At 40.9% G+C, this 16,853-nt stretch overlaps 1 long non-coding RNA gene across 1 annotated transcript; it reads left to right on the forward strand.

The window, feature by feature from the left end:
* The first annotated feature begins 327 nt into the window (after positions 1-327).
* On the forward strand, positions 328-604 carry LOC118558167. The gene is made up of 2 exons (XR_004928192.1): positions 328-413; positions 492-604. It is a non-coding gene; the product is annotated as an uncharacterized LOC118558167 (long non-coding RNA).
* Positions 605-16,853: the final 16,249 nt, after the last annotated feature.

Raw genomic sequence — 16,853 nt, forward strand, 5'->3', positions numbered from 1 at the left:
GGGGAAAGCATGGGGTATAGTGCTTAATTATACAGAGGGAACTATCGTCACCTTTCTATTCGAAAACTATGCATGAACATTCAGGGATAGGTGGTGGTCTGCAGGAGTGGTTCACAAATGTGTTTGGAAAAGGGTTTTACTGCCAGAATGGCAGTTTGTTTGTTTTATTTTTCATTATGTAGATTTCTCACTAAGACAGACCCTTATTTTGAAGAACCAAAAAAGAGTTTGAGGAGACTAATTAGCTCTACCTGCACACCTGTGATACATGCACAGCTGTGACTGAGGTGCTAATTATGTGTCAGCAAGATAAGTTATAAGCAGGGAAGCTGTGCTGTGGAGCAGCAGCAAAGAAGGAAGCGGAAGATGTCTGTTTATTCATTTCTACTTCTATGCCTGGGTCAGCCAGCGAGGTATGTTTTTTTTGTATGTTAATATAACTTTCTTTGTTTACTGTTTTGCTGTTACTATAAGTTTATGTTGTATTTCAGTTCGACGGTGGCGTAGGTGGCGTAAGAGTCATGTCAAGCTGTAAGACGGCGGCATCATGAGCCTGTAAAGACTGTGTGCAAAGAAAAATAAAGACATCTTGCCATCAGTAAAACGAACTCTTTTTTTTAAAGAAGAGGTAGAAGTGACAGTCGAACTCGACGACCTATTGGAAGGATCCACAGTCTACGAGGATCTACAGGATTCCCCCTGGTGTTGATACTGCGTCATTGCACCAAGGAGCAGCTTGCTGTTGATGGACACGTAAGTTCAGCAGTTCTTCAGAAAGACGTCCAGAAGCCAAGCGGAAAGTGTGTTTGGAAAAGTGACATGAAGAAGGAGAACAATAAGGAACAAAGTGAAGCCTGATGACAACAGCATCACAAGGGAATCAAGTCATTTCGTGAGTTAAAGATTAAAGCAGATTTGTGGTATATGTCCTGAGCATCGTAAGAAACAGGATGTCAGAAGGTAAAGTTACCAGTGCAGAACAAGCTGTACAAGAAGAGCAGCGAAGAGGAGAAAGACATCGCATGCTCACAGAGAAAGGAAGAGAACTCCACAAAGTAAAGTTGCAAGTGCTGCAATGTCGTTTTCACGGGATTTACGACAGGTGGAAAGCATTGATAAAAGTGGCTAAAAAATCAGTTGTAAAAGGAGATCCAGTTGATATTCTTAGAAGTCATATGGATATTGTACAAAGAGAAGCAGATGAGCTTAATAATGTTTATGATGAATATAGAGCTATGGATGGACCACCACATGATATGCGCTCCAAATTGGATAAATGCACATCAGTGACCAAACTTGTTTTGAGAAATGTTGAATGTCAAGTTGAAGGAGAAGATCAAGAGGAGATTGTATGGCCTGATGCTGGTTCTATATTTACATCCTCTAGTTCTGTTAGTGTTTCGATTCATAACCCCTCTAAGGTTAATACAGTTGCATCTCAAAGATCCTCTCTTAAAGCAAAAGAAGTTGCATCAGAGTATGAAGCCACAAAGGCAGTGCTTCAGATGATGTCCGAGCAAGAAAATTACGAGGATAAAACCATAAGGACGGCTCAAGAAGCTGCTGCAAGATCACATCGCCCTCTAGAGGAGAAGAAGGAAATTGATCACACAGAATGGGAGCAAGCGGTACGAAAAAGACAAGAGGAAAGTGCTGCAAGGAGAAAGTCAGTGGAAGAGTGGAAAAGAGAAACTGAAAGGCTGGAATATCTGAAAGGTGAGAGCAGGAATGTTGCCAATCAACCCTCGCATCCATCCAAGGAGTTTAATGCGACTCATGAGACCACAGGTGAGCTGGTTAAGATTTTGGCAGAAGCTATGTCAGCTAATAGACTACCTATACCAGAACCCTCAGTATTTAATGGGGATCCACTTAAGTTTAAACATTGGAAAGCCTCTTTTCAAACTCTAATAGAGAGAAAAAATATTCCAACTGGAGAAAAGCTGTTCTTCCTACAGAAGTATGTAGGTGGCTGTGTTAAAGAAGCCTTAGATGGTTATTTTCTGACAGATTCTGAAGAATCTTATGAGGCAGCATGGACTATGCTCGACGAACGTTACGGAGAATCTTTTGTTATTGCTAAAGCCTTTAGAGATAGATTACACACTTGGCCAAAGATTACAGGAAAAGATGGTGTAGAATTAAGGAGGTTTGTGGACTTTTTGAGAAGTTGTCAATATGCAATGAGCAATAATGAGAATTTGAGTGTACTTAATGATAGTATGGAGAATCAAAGACTTACTGCTAAACTACCAGATTGGTTGAGTAACAGCTGGAATCGAAAGGCAACTGAGTACCAGCTGGAACACAGACAATTTCCATGTTTCAGTTATTTTGTAACCTTCTTGTCAATGGAAGCGAGTATTGCATGTAACCCCATTACATCATACCAAGCTATCAGACAGATGGATATTGATCAATCGAAGATGAAACCCCAACTCAAGCCGATTTATAAGAGACAAGATGCAGCAAGAATCTTTTCAACTAACTCTATTGAGAGAAGTATAATTTCTTGTGGCTTCTGCAAGAAAGCAGGTCATAGCTTGCATAAATGTTGGAAATTCACCGAGAAAGCAGTTGCTGAAAGAGTTAAATTTGTTCGAAGTGAGAAACTGTGTTTTGGTTGTTTAAATAAAGGTCATGTTTCCAAGAACTGCAGCAATCGGATGACATGCAGCGTGTGCTCGAAACTACATCCAACGTGCCTGCATGAAGAGAGACAAACACAAGAGGCTCAGAAGGAACAGCCAAAAGAACAGCAAGTAAAGGAACATAAAGAGATTCAGCAACAGGTAACACAGTTGCAAGACACTAGCAACGAGAGTACTTCTAATAGAGTGACTCATGAAAACTGTAATACTCAGACATCAGCAATAGTGCCTGTTTATGTATCTACACAGGAAAACCCAAACAAAGAAGTTCTGATTTATGCTTTGTTGGATACGCAGAGTGATTCATCATTTATTCTCAATGAGATAGCAGATCAGTTGGATGTGAATAAAACTCCAGTTAAACTCAAATTATCTACAATGTCATCCAAGAAAGCAATCGTACCATGTAGCAAACTTGAAACTCTGCAAATAAGAGGATTGTTTTCGAAAAAGAGACTTGCCGTACCAGTTGTTTACACACGTGATTTCATACCTGCTAATCGTGATCATATACCTACTCCTAACACGGCAAGGAAATGGCCACATTTGGAACATCTTGCTGAATACATTGCTCCATTATTGGATTGTGAAATAGGATTGCTATTGGGGTACAATTGTACACAAGCATTGATGCCCAGAGAAGTTGTGTGCGGTAAAGAAAACCAACCATATGCCCAGAGAACGGATTTGGGATGGAGCATCATAAGTTTCTGTAATTCATGCGAAGAAGTTAGTGATATTATTGGAATTAGTCATCGCATCACTGTGAAGCAAGTAATTCCAGAGATTAAACCAAACACAAAGTTGAAGAAGGAGGTTTGTTATATCAACAAGACCAGAATCAAAGAAGTAACGGGTCTGGATGTAATCAAAGCTTTGGAATCAGATTTTACTGAGACAACAGTTGAGGAGAAAAACATTTCACAAGAGGATATTTGCTTCTTGAACAAGCTACAAGAAGGAATCAAGCAGAAACCAGATGGACATTATGAAATGCCATTACCTTTTAAAGGTGACAGACCGAATCTGCCTGATAATAGGTCAAGTGCAATGCAATGATTAAATACTCTTGCACACAGGTTCAAGAAAGACCAAAAATACCAAACAGACTATGTGAAGTTTATGGAGGACATTACTGCACGTGGTGATGCAGAGAAAGTACCAGATAAAGAACTCTGTAACACTCCCTCCTGGTATATTCCTCATCATGGAGTATATCACCCCCAGAAACCTGGTAAAATACGTGTAGTGTTTGATTGCTCCGTGCAATACCAAGATACTTCAATAAATGAGCATCTACTCACAGGACCTGATCTGACAAACACTTTAATCGGAGTGCTTTGCAGGTTCAGAAAAGATTCAGTGGCTGTGATGTGTGATATAGAACGCATGTTTCACCAGTTTCATGTAACACCTCAAGACCAGGACTACTTGCGTTTCTTATGGTGGGAGCATGGAGACCCAAGTGTTCTACCCTCAATCTTTCGGATGAAGGTTCATATCTTCGGAGCTGCGTCGTCTCCAGGATGTGCCAACTTTGGATTGAAGTACTTAGCCACACAAGGTGAGGGAAAGTTTGCAACAAACACCATAAGATTAATTCAAAGAAACTTCTATGTGGATGATGGACTTGTAAGCGTCTCGTCAGAAATGGAAGCAATAAAGTTGGTCAAAGAAGCAAGAGAGCTGTGTAATACAGGTAAACTAAGATTACACAAGTTTGTATCAAACAATGAGAATGTGATAATGTCACTACCGAAAGAGGAGTGTGCTGAAAGTCTTAAAGATCAAGATCTATCATTTGGAGAACCACTAATGGAAAGAGCACTTGGTGTTCAATGGTGTATTTCTTCTGATGAGTTTCAGTTCAAGATAACGGTGAAAGAGCGCCCGATGACCAGAAGAGGAATACTATGTACAGTAGCCTCAGTGTACAACCCACTTGGATTTGTGGCACCATTTGTTCTAAAAGGGAAACAAATCCTGCAATGTTTGTGTCAAGAGCAAGCTGGATGGGATGAGCCACTCTCTGATCCACTTCGTACACAATGGGAATCTTGGCTTGCAGATCTTCAAACTCTGTCGAAGGTGAGAATCCAAAGATGTATTCTACCAGCAAACTCAGATGTTACACAATATGAGTTACATCATTTTGCAGATGCTAGCGTAACAGGCTATGGACAATGCAGTTACCTAAGAACACTCTCATCCAGAGGTGATGTTCATTGTGCCCTAGTCATGGGAAAGGCACGTGTAGCCCCAACTAAAGTTACTACTATTCCCAGACTTGAGTTAACAGCAGCAGTAGTTGCCGCATTAACTAGTGCCATGTTGAAAAAGGAATTAGAAATGGATAATCTTCTAGAATATTTCTGGACAGATTCAAAAGTAGTATTGGGATACATAAATAATGATGCGAAAAGATTTCAAGTTTTCGTAGCCAATCGGATCCAAAGAATTAAATCATTCACAGACACCCATTTATGGCATTATATACCCTCTGAAAGTAACCCCGCAGATCATGCATCAAGAGGACTTAATGTTCAACAACTACTTAAATCAAACTGGTTCAAAGGCCCAGATTTTCTGTGGAGAAAGGAACTACCCACTGGAAATGATATTGTTAATGAAATCAAGTCGAACGACCCAGAGTTGAAAACAGTGAATGTACTCAACACCAAAGTACAAGAAAGAAGAACGTTATTAGATCGTCTAACCAAATTCTCAGATTGGAGAAGAGCTGTCAAAGCTATCGCTCGTCTGAAGAAGTTTGTGAAAACCTTTAAAGGAGTCACGCAAACAGAAAGTGGAAACACAAGTGTTGAGGACAGAAAAGAAGCAGAGCTGTTGATCACAAAGCTTGCACAAGAGAACGCATTCAGCAAGGAAATCAAAGATTTAACCCCAGGAAAGGATGTTCAACTTAAGGATAAGACTCACAAGTTATACAACCTAAATCCATTCATTGATGAACATGGAGTACTTAGGGTGGGAGGACGTTTAACAAGAGCAAGTTTACACCCATACATCAAACATCCTGCCATCATCCCCAAGTCAAGTCATGTATCGTCTTTGCTTATTAAACACTTTCATGAGAAGGTTCAACACCAAGGAAGAGGAATAACTACGAACGAGCTGCGTTCCAATGGACTTTGGATCATAGGATGCAGCAGCGCTGTTACTTCTCACATCTACAGGTGCACGACCTGCAGGAAGTACAGGAGAAGTACACAAGACCAACGTATGTCAGACTTACCAGAGGACAGAATGGAAACAACCACCCCATTCTCCTATTGTGGTATGGACTGTTTCGGACCTTTTTATGTAAAAGATGGTAGAAAAGAACTTAAAAGGTATGGTCTACTTTTTACCTGTATGTGTTCTAGAGCGATCCATATTGAAATGTTAGATGACCTTACAAGTGATGCTTTTATCAACGCATTACGTTGTTTTATCTCTATTCTTGGTTTTGTAAGACAAATTAGATGCGACCAAGGTTCTAACTTCATTGGTGCTAAGAGAGAGTTTTGTAATGCTTTGAAAGACTGTAGCAAAGAGCAGTTGAAGCAATATGGATGTGAGTTCATTTTGAACACCCCTTCAGCAAGTCACATGGGAGGCGTTTGGGAAAGGCAAATTAGTACTGTTAGGAGTGTCTTAACTAATATTCTAGATCGAGCTTCTAAGAGACTTGATAGTTCATCTCTTAGAACGTTCTTCTATGAAGCTATGTCTATCGTGAATAGCAGACCGCTAACAGTAGAGAACTTAAATAATCCAAGTTTAGAACCCCTTACACCCAACCATATTCTTCTAATGAAGTCTAACATTATTCTGCCCCCTCCTGGCGAATTTGTGAAGCAGGATCTGTACCTCAGGAAGAGGTGGCGGCAAGTTCAGCTTTTGACTAATGAGTTTTGGACGAGATGGAGGAAAGAATATCTTCTTAATCTACAGCAGAGAGAGATCTGGCAGAGAGATAAGAGAAATGCTAAGGTAAATGATATTGTTATTCTGCAAGAGGACAATTCCCCAAGGAATAAATGGAGATTGGCAAGAATAACCAAGGTATATCCTAGTGCAGACGGAAGAATTAGGAAAGTACAACTTTATCTAAGTGATACTACCTTAGACAAAGATGGAAAAAGGACGAGAAACCGGTAGAAGTGACAAAGGGAAAGGTTTAATCATGTCTTATTATTTCAACTGCTACTCTTGGTGCTATAATTGTTACTTGTGGATGTTGTTGTGTTCCATGCATCAGGGCACTCATGGTTAGGTTAATCACTACTACTATGGAAAAGGGTAGAGGAAGGTCCACCACCTTATCAGATGGTATTACAGTCACTCGCTGAGGGGACCAAAGAAGAACAGGTGTAAGGTTGATCTTAAGGTTGAAAGGGGGAATTGTGGGATCATGTTTTAATCATAAGTAAAAGAATGTTTCATTGAATTATGTGTTATTGTAATCCGATGTAAGGTATGTAGTCTTTGTAGCTGAACTTTTGAACTTTAATCATGTGCGTTGTCTGAGAATCTTTGTGGTGAGGGGAGAAAAGGGGAGTAAGTTCTTATGGAAACAGTATCCCTTTTGTACTCAGGACAGCTACAGGAAATCAGCTTATTTGACACTCATAAACAGAAAACAGACTTAAATCAGAGGCAATCAGACTTTCACTCACTTCTTTCTGAAAACATTTCAACACCTACCCAGGAGTCTTCGTCAATGGCGTACCGCGCATGTGACGTCACCATCTCAAGAGCAACGCCCCTTGCCGCTTTGGTAGGACAAACAGGTAGAGAGTGCCCGTAGCCACCAGCCATTACACGCGCAACAGAAACAGCGATATGACCGACTTTATAGCCATTAAACTTTTGCAAGATGATGTCCCAGGCGCACGGTTTACTGGTCGAACTGTCGAAGAACACACCAACCTTCAGCTCAAACGATGGCTTGAGTGGCGAGGGCTTAAAAAGACCGGACAGCGGGCCGAGTTGATCGAACGGTAAGTTGTTGTTTTTTTTTTTCCCTGCTCGGCGTACATGGCGTCGTCGGCCGTTTTTTTTCTGTTTGTAATCACCGTCCAGGAATCGGTATATGTTGCCAATAGGTGTCAGGACTCAGTCAGCAGGGCCGTGCAGCTTGCTGCTGGCTCTGCTGCCTCCACTCTCTCCACAGGTGTTCATGGTTAACGGGTGGGCGGAGTGCACACACCTGCAGACACTTCGGCAGCACCGGGCCGCACTATAAGAACTGTGCTCGAACAGAGGGAGGATGCCAGAGTGTTACCTTGTCGCGGTATGCCTAAAGGCCAGAAACCTCCACCTGAGCTTCAGACTCGTGAGTTTTTCGATCCCCATTTTTGGATCTAATCATTGTTTCCTGTGTTTTCTCCAGTGCACTCGTGTCTTTGGAACCCTTCTCTCGTGTGACTCTGCGCTGTGAAGACCAGGCTTCCGAATCCACAACCGCTCAGATTCTGCTCTGGCAATCTCCTCCTCAAACTCCCTTGGTGGTACCAAGTTGGGCGCGAGCTTCCCCTCCCCGGATTCACCCTGGTCACCTCGGACTCTCCTGGTTCCTTCCTCTGTTCATTCCGGATCCCTGGACCCGCCGGTGCTGCTCGGACCCCATCCGCCTCCGCCCACAGTTCTCCCAGACGCCTGTCACCACCTCCGCAGGCCGGGCTGAGTCCACACCACTACCTCCTCGGTTCGGTTCCCGTGCTCTGTGGTAAGCTTACGATTCCCCGTAACGTTACCTTAGCTTCTCCCACAATTAACCGTGTCTTCCTCTCCTTCAGACTGACCCTGTCTCCAGGCTTTGGTTCCCCGCTGCTCCCCGATCTGCGGCGACAGATCTTCCTCGTGATCCCGCGTCTCTGTTAAATAAAACTCTTGTGATCTGACCTGTTTCCCCTGAGTGTTTCTGCATGTGGGCCAAACATTTAAAGCCGAACATGACAATAGGTAGCTACAAAACAACTGTTTACATCTCAGCTGCCATGATAGCCTATATGCTTCATTCGATTGCTCGGTTGACAAAGGTAAATGGTATTCAAAAAACTCTTACCTGTTCACTACTTGATGATGCTGGAATTGGGTCAGGATGTTCCTCGGTTGGGCCCTTTCCTCCAACAAAATGCTTGCTACATATGTACGTGAATTTGGTAACTTTTTCCGGGTTGAACTGTTGTGTAGGCCGACCGCACCGGTGTACCCAGCGCACACATTTCTCCTTGGCAGTCTTGAATTTTGGGAAATTAATGAAGAAAACATCCTTCATATGCGGCTGATCAGCGTACCTCGAGTCGCTGTTGCACGTTCCATAGCAACAATGTTTAAAAACCATGGTCTTAGACTTGGAAAAAGCAGTCGTTTTACAAGTAAAACCAAGGGTAACGCACAGCTCTTTTACAGCAAAACAGCGAAGGACAGAGCAAGTTTGCCCTACCGCATACAACGTGATATGACGTCTCGTGACGTCACGTTCTAAAAATAGCTCGCTCGCGGTACGCCATTCTGGTGGCTCGCACTTGTGCAACCAGTAATTGGTGCACCGCTGTTTTTAAGGACATGGAGGCCCATCCTCCTAGGCACATTCTAAGTCAGATGCAAATCAATGACCCACCCATCACTCTTCTGGGTTGTTAGAAGCTATTGCTTGGTGTGAGTGGAGTACTTGATGAGACTGCTGATGTAACCTCTTTGGAATGTGTTGGAGGACTGAGCTGTAAACACTGGGGAGTTGGAAGCGCAATGCTCCAACAACTATGCAATGTTTACGCCTCAGTCCTCCAACACATTGCAGTGACCCAGGCCATATCCATCTATCTATCTATATACATATATATCTGTATACACACATCTCTCTATCCCTCCATCTGGCTAGCTGCTTTGACAGTAATAGTGTCAAGTTTTGATCTATTTTTTGTGCAATTCCCCACTTGAAAGGAACAGTCCCTCCACATGAAGATCTTAACAGGATTTCACTCAATAAACAGCCATGGGATCAGTTGTTTGTCTTTTATTAAGCATTCTTGGGTGGGCAGTAAACAGGTGAAAAACCTCAAAAGAGATGACAAATACAAGTTGTTATTATTGGAGTTGACAGCCAAATTAAACGCACAAAGTCATTCACATTTAACCATGATAAACACATTACTTTCATTGTAACCATACAACTAGGTATGTTCTACCAAACAAAACAGTTGGTAATCAGTGTTGGGCAAGCTACTTGTCCAGTGTAGTAAGCTAAGCTATCAGTTACTCAACAATAAATTAAGCTTCACTACACAAAAGCTACCACCTATAGAAATATAGCAAGCTAAGTTACACAAATGTGTTAAAAGTAGCTTAACTACATCATTAGGTTGTACCAACCTAATGTCAGATCAATTCAAAATGAGTCTGATACACTGGTTAAAACATTTATTAAAGATCAGCCAATGACCTAACACAGTGTAGACATTGCTTTATGAGCAGCATAATAAAATACAAATTGAAGTAATTACTGCTAGAAATAAAACAAAAAGGTTTTTGGCCTAGTACGTGCGGTGGCATTAATAACGTTTGGTGGCGTTTTTGCATATTATATTATCCACGTTCTCAAGTTCCTGAGCTGACCACGTTCTCAAGTTCCCGCTGCTGTTCCACGTTCTCAAGTACCGCAGCGTTTTCACGGTTTCAAGTCCTCCGCTCCAGAGTTTCCTCCCGGTCAGTCACCCATCACTCCTCCTGTCAGCCAGCTTCTGCACCCTTCATCTCCTTCCATAAAAGACTCTGGTTCCTCTCGTCACAAACCCTTCATTCTGTTTAATAAACTCACTTCAAGAACTAGCTCTGTGTGTGCGTGCTGTGTCCGGGTTCATCCAAAGACAAATCATGACACTTGCTTTTTGTTTTGTTATTGCTGCCAGTAGTTTGACATTCCAGTTATATATATTTATATAAACAAAAAAACAAACAAGACTGTCAGCAGTCATGTTAAGGACAGATGGATATTTAGTGGTGAATTACAATCATTAGTTTTTTTGCACAATTTGTATATATTTTTTACGGAAGCTTGTTTTACATCTGGATCTTAAGGATTCATTCATTCATCTCATGGGCTTTGATTGCCTGGGAGCTTGGATCCTTGGCTTACACCTCTACTAACAGCGTTGCAACAGTTTCCTCAGACTTCCTAGTGTTTGACATTGAGGGTAAGAGGGGTGGTGGAATCCCCCTGAGATCTCAGGGGTATTTTAATTTAATTTGACCATTTATTTGTTCATATCACAGACCTGATGTTATATTGATATTCCCCCCCCTGATTATTGTTTAGTAATTAAATATTCAAATCACAATCATACACTTCTCATTTGAATTCTAATTAGTTTCCCAGTACCTTATTGTAGTGGAAACTATAATTTGTATAGGGCTTAATTATAACCGATCTCCTCTTCAGAATCTAGACTTGGATATTCATATCTTTTTACTCTGAGAGCTGTTATAAATATTTCAAGTTGCTGCAGAAGTTTCTTTCAGCAATAAGTAAAAAAAAGGTGTAACCTTTCTTAATGTGATTTATGTGTCCTCGTCTTCACCAGTAACAAGCAGATGGCTGTTTGGTGGGATGAAATCAGAAAACATGACTGGAACTGTCGGTTAATCCTTTATTCTAAGCAGCCTTAAAGTCGGGGAGCCATTGCCTCCTTCATTTAGTTGCTGTGTTCAACACTTGAGCCGACACAATCATATTTTACTTTAGCTGTGCCTCTTGATATTTCTCCCATCAAGTTCTTGTTGGATTTGCTGAACTGCTGAAAGTGAGATGACAATTCTTTGTCCCAATAGGCCTTCAAGTGGTCTCTGTGCTTCTTGAGGGAATTTTAAAAATCCCCTATTCCAGTCTGTTGCTTCCTGTCCCATTTTAATTCTGCCTTGAGAGCTCTAATTGCTTTTCTTTTCTGAAAGGCAATTGCTCCTAACAAATTTAGTCTGAACTAGCAGCAAGGTTGACATTACAATAACTAAGACAACTAATTAAGATAAAAAGACAAAATAGGGGAAGACAGAGAAAAAGGAAAAAAAAAACAGTTATATAGTGACAATATTATATAAATGTTTTCACAAAAATTACAGGACAAGGAAGATACGGATTAAAGGTTATATTTTTTACCATTGAAGAAGGTCTCATGAAAACTGAAATCCATCCATCCATTTTCTAACACGTCAGGGGCGGATCCAGGATTTTTCAAAGGGGGGTGCGCACCTAAGAGTCATGTTAAGACAATGTGAAGCTAAACGACCAAAGAATGCCATCTTTACTCTTTCACACTACCCTAATTATTCATCTAAGGGTTTTTGAATTGATAATCATTTAATGGATGAACATAAGTGGAATTAGCATGATTACACTATTGTAATTGAAAAAGGATTTTTAAGACAAAATTTCTTGGTTTTTACAGCATGCACAAGGTTAAAAGGTAGAAGGTAGAAAAAAAAATATCCTTATCAACAATGAATCAAACAAAGATTTTCTTTATTTTCTTTATTTAGTAAAATGAAATAAAAAGACCCAAGGACTGAAGAATGGTTTGGTATGGTTCAAGTGATAAAGGATTTTTAATATACATGTATTTTAACAATTTATTTCATCCAGATAAACTATATTAAGAAATAAATGACTTTAAAAGACCCAGGGACGTAGAACAGTTTGTTATGGTTCAAGTGATAAAGGAGTTTTGAATATATTTTAATGAGAGAAACTATGTTGAGAGAAAAACAACTTTAAAGTAAGTTAAACCAATGAACATGTATGGTGAAGTTAAGCCATAAGCCTATAATAGAACAGTAAGACTTCTACAACACCTTCAACTTTATGATGACGATGAGAATGGGTTTATGAATGTCAACCTTCTGGGATGTTTCTGGGCAAATATGTCTGTGATTTTGTTGATGTCTAAATGAATATCCTTGTGGACATACATAAGTAGCAAAGCCACAAACCTTTCTTGTCCCATAGTCGACCGTAGCAAAGTTTTCACTGCTTTAAGGCCCGAGTTAGCACGTTCAACAGAAGCACTCATAACAGGTAAAACTGACAGAAGGTGAAGAATCATAGAAATGTTTGGGTAGCACTTCATATTTGTTATTCTTAGAATTTCAGGGAGAGAGCTGGGTTTTTCCACTGATGATGACAACCACTTTGTGTGCTACAACTTCATTTCCTGCTTGAATGTTGAACCTGATGGTAGATCAGGATAGTTGTCTACGTCTGGAAGAAAACTAAAACCCTTTTAATAAAATGCCATCCCATTGAACTCATTTTACTGGTCAATTTATTTTTTAAATGAGTCGAATCTGACATTATCAATGAATAATAGTTATAATCAATAATATTGATCGTTATAATAAAACAAGAAAAGAATAATGGTTAATCAAGTGTCACTATGAAATTGTATTGGTCAATGTAAATGCCCCAAGAGGGGTTGAGTTCTACTGATCAACTTAAAAATATTTCATGGCTGTGTGAAAGAGAAATGTTTGATTGACCAATACTCTGTAAGAGAAATTAAGTTTATATTAAGGTAGATTTATTAATCATGTTGGAAAGTTATTGATAAAAGTTTACTTTTTGTTTTTTTCCGGTTGAAATATTATGATTGTTAAAGTGATCTTGTGTGTTATTTGGTTGACTGATTGTACATTTTGTGTACATTGTGGCATGTTCTCATGTGTTTCATACTTCTGCGCTTTTAACATAAAGAGAGCTTGAGATTTGGGCTTGTTTTTTTCTTTTTAGTTGTGCAGGTTTTATGCTGGTTTGCGATGGAAACTAACAGTGAGATACAACCTGTAGAGCTGACTCAAAAGTCAAGCATTAACATACATAAACATGAGCAATGGTGTCAGGCTGAACACTGACGGAAATAAAATTTCATACTAGAAGAGGTTCTGTAATTACAGCAGCTGGGGCAGCAGAGTTCCCTTCTACCTGAAGTAACCCAAGTTTCTTCAGTTTGGCAGTTTTACTGCTTAGTTTAGCTCCTTGTGCTGCTAGCTGTCTAGCTAACCCTCCTAGCGTCAATGTTTACTCCAGTGTTGACTTTAATGCTGACGTTTCAAACAGAAAATAATAGCGCTGCTTCCAGCTCGCTCTTGCTTGCTTCTTTGTCTCTTCTTGTAATTATTTGGTAACCAGACCGAATATCCATCCCGCTCTACCGACACAGACGATGACCACAGCCGAGCCGCCGCACCAGTATTGCCAACTCCTCAGTAAGGAAAGTAGCTATTGGCTGTGCTAAAAGTCGCTAGAAGTCGCTGAATGATGTCATCACCTAATTTGCATAATCTGCCACATGATGTGATGTGCAAGTTAGTGACGCTGTGGGAGAAATAAGTGAGTAAAAACACTCAGAATATATAGAGCTACTTTTTTCTGTCCATTAATTTTTATTTAGTATTATTATTATCTTTTTATTTATGTTTTATTAATGTTTAATTTATTACAATACTAACCCTCCTCCTTTACCCGGGTTTGAGACCGGCAAAATGAACCATAAAGAGACACTATGGCGGAGTTACAATTTTTTTTAAACTTTTTTTTAACGTTTTCTTTTTTCCCTTGTGGTCCACCAAGGAGCCTACAAATCACGGTAAAACATGAACATGTGGCTGTGTGAATCAAACGCCGTTATTTATTTAAGATAAAATATTTCAAATTCAGTTATTTTTGATCAACCTGCGCCGTCAATCCCGGCGCATGTGCGCTTTATTTGCAGTCTGGACGCTGAGGGTAAACATGCTGTGTCTCTGACTGAAGCGCTGAGAGGGACTCCTGCGGTAGGGGGAGAACGGAGTTGGGAGGGGGGAGGCGCCCCAGGGCAGCACCTGCCGCTGGAGGACAACAGTATGAACGATACGTGCTTTCACGTAAGAGTCTCCAAAAGTTGCTAGATTTGTCGCTAGTTGCTTTTTTGAAAAAGAGTCGCTGGAGGGGTCTGAAAAGTCGCTAAATATAGCGACAAAGTTGCTGAGTTGGCAACACTGCGCCGCACCGGCTTCTCTCTATTTGTATGACCAAGCGACCCGCCCCTCTCCAGCTGTAATTGGCTAGCATGTTGTCTTCAGTCATTGATTAGATTGGTTAAATTGTTTGATTGACACATCAATCATCTCTGCCAGAATCCTTGTCAGCTCAGTTTTTTGTTACAGTCAGCCAGAAGACTTACTTCAACTTTGTTTTTTGTTCCAGTCAGCCAATAGACTTTCCGTCAGCTTTGTTTTTGTTCCAGTCACTGCCTAGATCCAGCTCAGCTCTGTTCCCACTCTAGTTCTCAACTCCTGTTAACGACTACCGGGTTCCGTTCTGCTCTCAAGTTCCAACTCCTGTTCTCAACTCCTGGTGAGCTGTTCCGGTCTCAAGTCCTCGGCTCTGATGTTCTGGTCTCAAGTCCTCGGCTCTGATGTTCTGGTCTCAAGTCCTCGGCTCTGATGTTCTGGTCTCAAGTCCTCGGCTCTGATGTTCTGGTCTCAAGTCCTCAGCTCAGATGTTCCGTCCTGGTCTCTAGTCTTCGGCTCCAGAGTGCCTCCCGGTCAATCTCTCTACACGCCTCCTGCCGGCCAGCTTCTGCACCCTACACCTCCGTCTGTTGAAAGACTCTGGGTTCCATCTTCATCCATCTTCCACACTATTCAATAAACTCACTCCTAAGAACTAGCTCTGTGTGTGCGTGCTGTGTCCGGGTTCATCCTAGAAAAATATCATGACAGTAGGTGATTGTGTGATGATAAAAAAGGATGTAATGAGAATAAATTAGCCTTTGCCTTCTGTTTTTATAGATGCCATCTGGGTTTCAAATAATTGATTTTGACAGACATTAACTCTGTTAATTTTCTTTGGTTCAAATACCCTTTTCATGCATAAAACAAAAAAAAAAACATGTTAGGCTCTAAAAGTAGTCTCTTCTACTTCTTCTATTTTCATACACAAATCAGAATTCTCTACATTCAGCATAATGGCCACTGAAAGCCTGAAATAGTACATTTGAGTTGCTGAACTGCTAGAAATGGAAAAAGAAACTTGGCCAGATTGAAAAAAAAAAAACAAGAACTGTAACAGAGCTTTGAGTCAAAAAGAAAAAAATCTTGGCATATCTTCCAGCTGCAGTAGTCAGGTCTGCTGAGGCTGCTGTCAGAACAGAAATTGGTATGTCTGCCTCCCATGTGATGAATGTTCCCCTGTATGACTGGAACATCAGCACAAAATGACATCTCCAGATAGAAACTTTGGCACTTTAGTTCTAAGGCCGACACTAAAACTGGATGTTAGACACCTATTAAGCTGAAATATGTCACTGAGATGGAAATGCATCAATCAACCAGGAAGCTTAAAACATAGAAATCCATGCAGATTCTAACAGACCTTGAAAATAAAATGTAGAGAAGTTTTCTATGATTACCTGACGAGATGTTGAAAGACAGATATTGTTGTGGAAAAGCTACGCCATAAATAACACAGCAAATTAGAATCTAAGATATACTCATAAGCATGGATGTCATTTTAATTTGGGGCCTTTAAAGACTCTGCTTCACTGTTCCTTTGGGATAATGATACAACAAACATATAGAGCTTAAGCAGAAATTCAATCAAAGAAACTCTATTGCCTACCTCCATCCAATCAGAGACTCATTCGCCTCAGACGCAGGCCAATCAGCTTTGAACTGCTCCTCCACAAAGCCAATCAGCGTCCTGGGTTCATCTTAAACGAATTTCAAATCCACATCTCAGCCTTCTACCCAGCAAGCAAGCAGTGGCTGCGCAATGTCTGATTTGGTCTCTGATGACTTGATTTAACCCACCTCCATCCCCTTCTCCACCATCGTAGCAAGCTCCGTCTGGCTTCCTATGGTGCTCCTACAACCTCGTCCCTATCAGAGTGTAATTCCTCCCCGGACTCTTACGGAATTCCCTGTCACATCTCAATCAGTCCGGCAGAAGACCGCCATGTTGAGCCTGGTTCTGCCAGAGGCTTCTTCCCAAAGGGGAGTTTTTCCTCTCCACAGTCGCTTAATGCTTGCTCATCATGGACAGTTCATGCAAACCTGTGTTTATCCAAGTTGGACATCTATCTTTCGGGTCCCTGAGTGAAGCATTGGTATCAGCTCACACAGTCTACTAGATCCCATCAATTCAGTTCAAGTAGATCATCT

The sequence above is a fragment of the Fundulus heteroclitus genome, unplaced genomic scaffold (genome assembly GCF_011125445.2).
Source record: "Fundulus heteroclitus isolate FHET01 unplaced genomic scaffold, MU-UCD_Fhet_4.1 scaffold_104, whole genome shotgun sequence".
Lineage (NCBI taxonomy): Eukaryota > Metazoa > Chordata > Actinopteri > Cyprinodontiformes > Fundulidae > Fundulus > Fundulus heteroclitus.